Source organism: Magallana gigas, chromosome 9, assembly GCF_963853765.1.
Source record: "Magallana gigas chromosome 9, xbMagGiga1.1, whole genome shotgun sequence".
Taxonomy (NCBI): domain Eukaryota; kingdom Metazoa; phylum Mollusca; class Bivalvia; order Ostreida; family Ostreidae; genus Magallana; species Magallana gigas.
Genome location: NC_088861.1, coordinates 45,338,790 through 45,348,174, shown reverse-complemented (window position 1 = coordinate 45,348,174; position 9,385 = coordinate 45,338,790). Strand labels below are relative to the sequence as shown.

The 9,385-nt window shown below is 31.5% G+C and overlaps 1 long non-coding RNA gene across 1 annotated transcript; it reads right to left on the bottom strand.

The window, feature by feature from the left end:
• Positions 1–2,131: 2,131 nt before the first annotated feature.
• Positions 2,132–4,864, bottom strand: LOC136271683 (uncharacterized). Its single transcript, XR_010709622.1, has 3 exons — positions 4,850–4,864; positions 3,854–4,240; positions 2,132–2,950 (listed from the first exon to the last, which is right to left on the bottom strand). It is a non-coding gene; the product is annotated as an uncharacterized lncRNA (long non-coding RNA).
• Between the last annotated feature and the right edge of the window lie 4,521 nt (positions 4,865–9,385).

The following is a 9,385-nucleotide window of genomic DNA, read 5'->3' as shown; positions in this document are numbered from 1 at the left end:
ATTTTAAAAAATATTTTTACAAAGTTCAATATCTGAAGTCCAAAAGTGTTTTAAAAACACAAAATAATAACGTTATTAACAAATATCGATATTGACATCCATGATTTGTTTTTTGTTTTTTAGGAAGATATGCTCTGACAAAGGTAGATTAAAATTGAAACAGAGGATATTCGGACCAATTTTTTCATTTTCTTACTTTCTTTCAAAAACTTTCTGTTGCAGTAAAATGCAAAAGTTAAGTTTTTATGTGTTTCGATCAAAAATGGGTACAATTTAGAAAATTGATAGAGGATATTCGGACTAAATTAAACTTAAAATATGAGCTTAAAACGATTAATTCAAATATAACATTAGTAAAGCTATTCGTATTTTATCATTTCTTAACCTATAAATTGTTTTATTATTTTTAATATTTAATTAAAAAATAAAGAAAACCTTGAAAATGATGGATAATTTTGACAAGTTTTGACAATTTTTTCAAAAAACATTTAGAGGTCACTAGCAGAAAAAGTAGGTCATTGACCTAGTTATTTAAAAGTGAAAAATAGCACCACAATAGTGGGGCTACAATGAACAATAAGTAGTTTTTCGTTCCTATTAGTGGATTTTTTTTCGCCCCATAGTAAACGTAATCCTTAATGCCTTTTTCTCGATACATTATTTGTAAAGATAAATATTTTACTTATTAGAGGAGGTGCATTTAATCGAACAAATATTGAATAACAATAAATTGTCGATAGGAAAAGATATCTAGATATTTTTTTAATCCAGAGATATCTGAGCGAAGCGAGCACTAAGAACCAAAACGACGAAACCTACAGAGTTATTAAGAAAAATAAATTGGCAGCATCCCAGCATAGTTTCTATACGCTGTCCTTAAATATCCTCGATTCACATTTCGCTTAAATACTTGTTATTTATAAATTCCTAGAGGTTCGATCGATGTTCACTCAATACCATGAAACTTTTTAAGATTTCTTCATTTAAACACCCATCTAGCTAATTACACGGCGAAAAAAAGTTATCTCTACTTGGATTTCTTTTTTGCAACAGACCCGGATGCATGATAAAGTTGAAAAATTGTGCGAGGTATTCCGAGTGACTGCCGAATGGAACAAAAGATGTCACCATTTGTCATTATCAAATCTCCATAAGAAATTTGATTTCGTTTTGTTTTTCGGTGTTAAAAGAATGATTACGTGTGAAGGAAGTTATCTTGGCTTATTCCCTTTCATATATTACAAGTGTACTTCATTCCCAGGTTTGTTTATTTTTATCAACAATGATATTAACAATTGTCTAATGCAACTGTTCTGCATAAATATTTTCTGACAGACTATGTATCACCCCTACTCTGTGGTATTTTATATTAAACTCAAAATTTAAGGTTTCATGGGGTTTGAAGACACGTTTCGGGTTTCGCACAAGGTTTGGTGATTCTTTCGAGATACGAAAGCAAAGACAAAGATAGTGATGTGATCTGTCACTATGGCCGCGATTGATTTTACCAAAAGGTGTACACCGTGTACACTTTTGTAAATCAAGTGCAAAGGTGTAGCGTTTAGGTGTACACCGTGTGTACACTTTTCTACACCGAGTCAGGGGCATGTGTTGTTGGGTGTAGCACTGAAACCAATATGCCGGACGAATGTTATGATGGAAACTTGGAAAACGCTTTTAAGTAATGTAACGGATTAAAAAGTTGTCTTTTGTATGAAAGCCATTACATTTGAAGTGTGTGTTTATTTTATTGCATTTACAACGTTATTAAAAAAACCATATTAATTGTCGCAAAATAGCAGATTCTTTGTTAAAACTGTTCCGTCATATTCATTTTTTACTTCCCTACACCATGTACACTACACCATTGAAGTGGACTTGATATACAATACAAAATTTTTACACCGTTGTATACCGGTGTACACCAAATTAAGCTTAATCAAGCGCGCCCTATAATTTAGAGGTGGATAAAACATGTGTACTAAGTGAACTCGCTCTTTTACTCAAACTGCGATCACTCTGTTGATTAGATTTTAATTCTGTCTTGGCTTAGATAAAGGGATAATACATGAATTGTCGCAAGTCTCCTACCTTACTGTTACAGTATGCAACTTTACATTCAAAAGTGTAGTAGAGTCGATTATTGTTTTATTATATCATTTGGAAGAGCAGAATATATGATATATTTAGAAAGGTAAAAAAAAAAAAAATGGCGACAGCTTTGTATCATCTACGTGAGATCCCAATTCACAATAGCATAAGATATTATAGGGAGCGTTGACATTTCTGTAATTTTGCATTTTCAGTTTTTATTTCTTTAATACATTTATTTAATATAAAACCAATACAAACTTTGCATTGTGGTTATTGTAGATGGAAAGTACAGGAAAACTGCTGCTTAACTGAAAATTACCATGGAATATGGATTACGGTTGACCAATAAAAAACGATTCCAGCTAGCCTTTACGGCAACATCTGCCGATTGTTTAATTACAGCAAGACCAGAATAATTTCGACAGTCAACGTAATGGTTAATTCGACCCAGTACGGCCCCGGCTCCAAGGTAGTTGTATTGGCTCCAAAATGTTCCGTATCTGATTATTGGTTTATTCAGTATGAATCGTGCATTTGAAACTGACATCGATGGCGCATCACTTGAACTGCTTGCAATCATTAAGTTGAAACCGTAGTACCGGAAAGCGAACCCCCCTCCACAATAACTTATTTGATGGTTGTCGGTGCCAGTCACGTCATCGTATACCACTACGAACCAGTTACGACTTGGATAGGTGCTTGTTAGATGGTTATATACCAATCTTGCAACTTCTTGGTTGGAACTGTCAATGTTGTGATGTACTATACTCAAAGTACTATTCAGATCATTCATGCGAACAACTGTACTGCCAGCATTAACGATGGCAATAAGTGACAACCATATCAGCAATTTCATCTAAAATGAAATAAACAGTAAACATTTTTTTAAGTGGAAGACTAGCTATGTTTTTTTTAATTTTATTTTTGTTTAAAATACAGGTTTTATGTCAGATATTTTACCAAACATGATACATTTATTAAAGTGATAGGGACACTCTCAGATCTCAATATGATTGAAAGTATCTCGTATATGATATCACAATACAAATACCGTTTTGAATTCGTAGTATTTAAATTACACAGTGTTTGACAATAAAATACAGTGTTAATGTCTTATATAGGTAAACCAAGTAAAAGTTCCAGGTTGCGAACTCATGACTTGAGGGTGTCATTTGAGCTGTCATTTAAACCAATTGCGTTCACCTGTTAGAACCCAAAATTGTGAAAAGATATTATTTAATTAATATTAGGTTGTGTTTAATTGAAAAAAAAGTATGTAACAATATGGATGTTTCCAATACATCCGTCTGTAGGCTGTGTGTTAAAAATAAACCAACTACTAATACATGTATCATATTTTATTTTGATTCTTAAAAAGGATTAACATTCTTAAAATTATATCCTTAATATTTTTTTTGAAACAGAGATCTTCTTCTCGGGTATATCACTACAAAAAATGGCCACGGTCAATCGGTTCTCTTTAATACGCGTATTTATTGCACAGTATAGGCCAGCTATTTCAAAACCAAGGACATTTTGTATTATAAAAGACTTTGGACATTTCAGGCCATACACATTATTAATTAAATAAGTTAATTAGATGAATTGAATACAAGTTATTCTTGTTAACAATGATTCCTGGTGTGATTTTAAATTGATAAATTGTTGATGATATTCTTGATGTTTCATCTATTGCCTAAAATCTTATGTCTTTTTTAAATTACAAATTAATCTTGCAACAGAAAAACACTTATCTCACCTTGCTATAGACAGTGCAGCGTATTGTTTCTAGTTGGAATTTTCGGGATGGTTCCCTAGGTATCCTCAGTGATGGGTGACAAATACTGAACTCAAAAATATTGTATTTATATACGTATAAGAAAATCTAGAGTGAGGTTTAGTCATTGAGTATATTATTGGTTGTTTTATATATTGTAGGCGGAGTCTAATTCTTAGAGTAGAAGAATCAAATAGGCTTAAAAATTAAAATAATTTGGAGCAATATTTTTGAGGCATAATAAGTTTGTTTGTAAACCCATTAATTTTAAAAATTGCAGAAATACTGTGGAAAGGAATCCGTACATACCATTAAAAGGTTGATTAACAAATGAACGTAATTTGTGATTTAATTCTCTGACATAGGACTCTATGAGAAAGGAAACAGAATAGAAATATAAAAAAAGTATTGAACATTCGTGAAATAATCAGCACAAACAAAACATTTAAATAATTGTATATAATTTTTTAAGTGTTTGCTATAACTTGTTAGACATAGATTAAGTTGGAATATTTTAAAACAAATTTTCAAGGTAATTTTCATTTCAAAGAAATAAAAAGGAAAAACGAGGTGTTCCATGCTTATCTTAGATGGTTTGTAAATGTTTTCTGATATGAGTTAAAGATTAATATTTGTTTTTAACATATTGAATTTCATATTTTCTTTTACGGTTCGATCGGTCTCTCAGATACGATAATACTTTAAAATTCAACAACGACGACTTTAGCTACATTTTGCCTAAAAATTAATATTGTATTAAGAATTATTCATTCCTAAAAATGTATATGGCTTGTATGATATGTATTTTAAAACTGTAAGTATTTGGTTAAAGATAAAATGTGATAGCATGATAGATAACATGTGTTAGCAAAACAATAAAAATACGTCGTGCGGTTTGAATTTCAAAGTACAATATAATGTTGGACGAAGCCTCAAAATCATGAAGCATCTTTAAAAGAAAAAAAGACAATAACAAACCGTGAACCATCTCAAACATCCATTTAACGAAATACAAATTCAAAGCAGAGCAACACGGACCTCCAAATAGATAGAGTAATCGTATCATAGAATTTACGAAAAGATGACTCCAAGCGAGACTGTTGATTGATAGTCCTGTTTTATCAACTTGTTTGCCATTAGCTTGCGTCTTAGAAACTGTTCATACGAAGAGCATGTCCTTGCGTATCGAATCAACTGAGTGACAAAAACACCATACGCAGGTTATGAAGGTGTATTGCTACATAAGTAAGGAAAGTTGACTATAGACAAATTGAAGTCGTCGCGTTTATCATAGTGTTTTGTTGTTAGGTTACCATCAATGTCTATTTCCAGTAAAATATCCAAATATAAAACAGATGACACAGACTCTGTTGTATTCAGTCAAAATTTCAATAATTCTTGAAATATAAATATATAAATCAATATTTTAAAAAATGGAGTTGCATGTATATAAATAATAAAGACACACATTTGACTAGGATTTATTGTTTGTTTTTTTATCAGTTTACAAAATTTGACTTGTCTAACACTGCTTCATAACCTTTAACAGCAAAACACTATTCAACACTTTCGAGTGAGTAGAGTAAAAAATTCTGTCCTTCAAATAATTCTGTATTGTTTATTTCTTGAATACTTGTAATATTTTTACAAAAAAAACAGTGTCGAGAACTGTAAGTGTCTTGTTTGAAACTTTGACCCTTTTTGTAACAAGTAGCTAAGTGGTTCGAGGGCTCCGACTTGTTTCTTGATGGTCCTGGAATTCCCTAAAAAAACAAGGTTCATTATTGGCCGTAAAGTGCATAATTAATTATTTTAAAAAGTGTGAATTTGGAAATGAAATGCCCTTTTTCTTATGTTCTGATTTATGTTTATGCATATGTAATTTATAACAAAAAAACACTTAAAATTATTTGAATTTGTTTATATATATTTACTTCTCAAATTATTTAAAAGAGATTTTATTTGGTTATTTTCTACAAACACTGAATGCCTAAAAAAGGATAGTGTAAAGATAATTAACACTACTCGCTATAAGTATCATTTTTCGGGGGAGGGGGGGGGGGGGGAATCCAAAAAATAAAGTAAAAAAACGATAATCCAAGCACATTGAGTTCTATACTGTTTGATATTTCTGTTTTGTTGTACTAGTCTTTTAAAGTATAATTATTGTGTCATGAAGTTTAAAGGGTAATATTTTTTTTTTAATTTGTTGTATTTGTAGACTCGTAAATACATAACAAAATATTGACATTTTAGATTGTAAAGCTTAAAATTCCAACTGCGATGCCATTTGGAGAAAACAAATTAATCATATTTTAAAATGTTAACTCATATATTTTTATTTGATAATCAATGTAACCATACTAAGATTGCCCACGTAATTTAAAGTCCTTTGATTAATTATCTTGGGGAAAAACACTTAAATTTCATAATGATGGATCAGTGTTTTATTAAAGACTTTTGCATTGCAAACATTTAGTCCCGCAGAATTTCCTTCTGAATTAAATTATCTCCTAAAAATGCTACACTCAAGCCAGTTTACAGTAATAGTCACCAAAGACAACAAGTGTTCCTTATTTTACCCGTGACATTCCGATATTAGTGAACTTCTTAATTTCAGACCATTACTATTGATTACAGTACCTATTTCCTTCCAAATCGGACTGCCCAAGGTAAATCAACAATGAAATTCAATGGCCTCGAAACTCCCAGATATTTTTTCATACAGAACTGCATATATCCATTACAGATTCTCACCTTAAATATCACTGAATGAAAATAACAAACATTATTATACTTTCATGTAATATACTAATATCTAATTGGTTAAGTCGCAGTTGATGATCCATTCTATTACCCTCAGCATTAGCAACACACTTGGCAACGGGTAACACAACGAATTGTTACATGCGCGTAAATTATGCGCGTACGGTTTGCCATAGTATTCACATCGTTCCAATATAAAAGCAGTAAAGTTTTCTTTGAAATTAAGACATTCAGTATAATACAATGTTAAAACATATATAGTCAAACTGCATCAATATGATAAAAATCTAGAGGTTAGAAAAGCTTTATTTTGATTTGAAATTATATTCGAATTTTTTTTAATATGAGAGAGAGAGAGAGAGCCCGGTACCTGTTTGTAGGTGTGTAATTTCCCACTTTTATTTAATGGTATGACTATATGCAATATCTACATAATTTTTTTACCTGTTTGTTTTTTCATTTTATTCCTTTTTATTTAGTTCAAATTGTCCTATTGTTTATTTCCTCCCTACTCATATACTTACCTGCCTACTGCACGGTACATGCATGCACAATTACTTTAAAAATGGATCGACATGACAGTAAAGTATGACCCTTGCTAGTTATATATAAAATCTCTATATTAAAAAAAGATTAAAAACAAATCATATGTCAATGAGGCAGGTATCGCAGACTATACTGAAATAGCCAGTACACTCATTACAGATGTTTGATCCACCTCTAAATTTTTCGCGGGAAATATAGCGCGAGTGCACTGTGACGTCATCCATAACTTTGTTCGTCTTTGTTTACGTTTCTCGACTCAATACGAAGGTATGGAAGCATGTAACAAATCTTTTGAGTCTCGCCAAAGCATATGCGGTACTCAAAACGTGTCTTCAAACTTTAAGTCACCGTAAATTACGAGTTAAAAGTCGGCCATTTTTGGCATAGCACCACGGGTGTAAACATTAGAGAGCATTATGGGACGTAGACAAAAAATTTTGTTTGATGAACTGTAGGTTTAGCTCGTTCTTTTTCCCGCGCACACTGGTTCTTAGAGCTCGCTTCGCTAGCCGGCGCTGCGCGCCGGCGAGCTGCGCTCGCTATTAATTTTAAAGAGGCTGACATGGTTGTAGACGCAATCGACCTTGAACTGGTTTTACTAAGTGCTTGGGACACGAGAACTACTTTCACAATAAAATGCATGAAGTAGGCGCGGAATTTCAATATCCTGTGTGAAACTAAACCTTTGTTTACATAGCGTAGAATTGTAAGCTCTGGAACTCGCTTATAACTAAACAAATAACATTCAAAATGTTCGTTGCATTTTAAAAATGCCTTACTGAAGCATTGTAAAATGAAAATTGGAAAAATAATTTTCGACCAAAATCGTGACCATGCCCCTTTAAGTAGATACTTACATGATTCTAAAAGACTTTGTTATGTTCATCCAAACTACTAGTATCTTCAAGTGCCTCGAAAACCCACTCATTAATATTAGATTTTATTTTGGCTTTTCTTAAAAACCAGGTCACTAGTTAAAAGCGTTTAATATTGAATTCAAATGTTGTTAAGTTCTAATTATAAATGCCGCATCCAAAGTACGATGATGCGTTATGGTATTTATTTCTTCTTATGCCGTGTCATATATTATTTGGCTCTTATTTTGAAGTTTAAATACATGTGCATACTTTATTTTACACATTTCGTGTTGTTACAGTTCTGTGTTACCACTGTTCATGGGAAAACACCCCTTGTCTACAGAATTCTCCTCTTACACAAGCACGGTGTTTCGTATCTTGACATGTTTATGCAAAAAAAGAGGATAACTTTTAAGAAGTTATGAATTGCTCTGACAACATTAAAAATCCCAATAAAATTGATGAAAAGTTATTTTTCGATACAGATCATCATCATTTGACAGTGTACGGTTGTAACTTGATAGTAACGATTTCAAAGACATCTTTTATGATTCTACCCTAGTAATGAAAGTAAAACCTGCATAAAGGTCAATTTCATATAATGTGACGTAGTAAACTTTATCTCATTATACATGTAGTGATTAGCAGATAATTTAAAGTATAGAGATCCTCGCAACATTTTGATATGACAAGAACATTCTTGTATTTAAATTCAGATTTCTTGTATCATACCTATCTTTAACATGATTATAAAGTCGTTCATAAGACGGGCTGCAAACTTGAAGTTTTATCACCTTATATTTAAAGGAACCTTATTTATGAGAATGCGTGTTGAATATTTTAATGGCCTCCTTCTTGCATGTAATTTTATTACATTATTCAATTGTTCATTTGTAAGATTTCACCAGAGCCCAGCAGGTTTTATTTAGGTTACTTAACATAAAGACAATTTTCATCAAAGGAATTGTAGTGATTAATAGAAAGTATGTCCTTACAATAGTTGCACACTGGTCAGATATTTAACATTGAAGAAAAAATGTGATACATTTTAAATATGCATAATGTTTGTATTATCATATCTACCTTGATTTGCACACTGACTCAGAGAGTTGCATTTCAGACACTTGTAAACGAAACAATTCTCTTATTTTTTTTATAAGCAGTAACCAAACAATTGGAAAACAATTTCCTTGACAATACTTAAAGGATTTTTTTTCAAATACTGACTTTGTGTTTCATGATCACCAAGGAAATAATTTTTGACTTTTTAAAGGAATATGTATGTTTCGTAATCATAAATATAGGTTTGTTGAAATTGGACATTAATTGTTGAGTGAATAGCTTT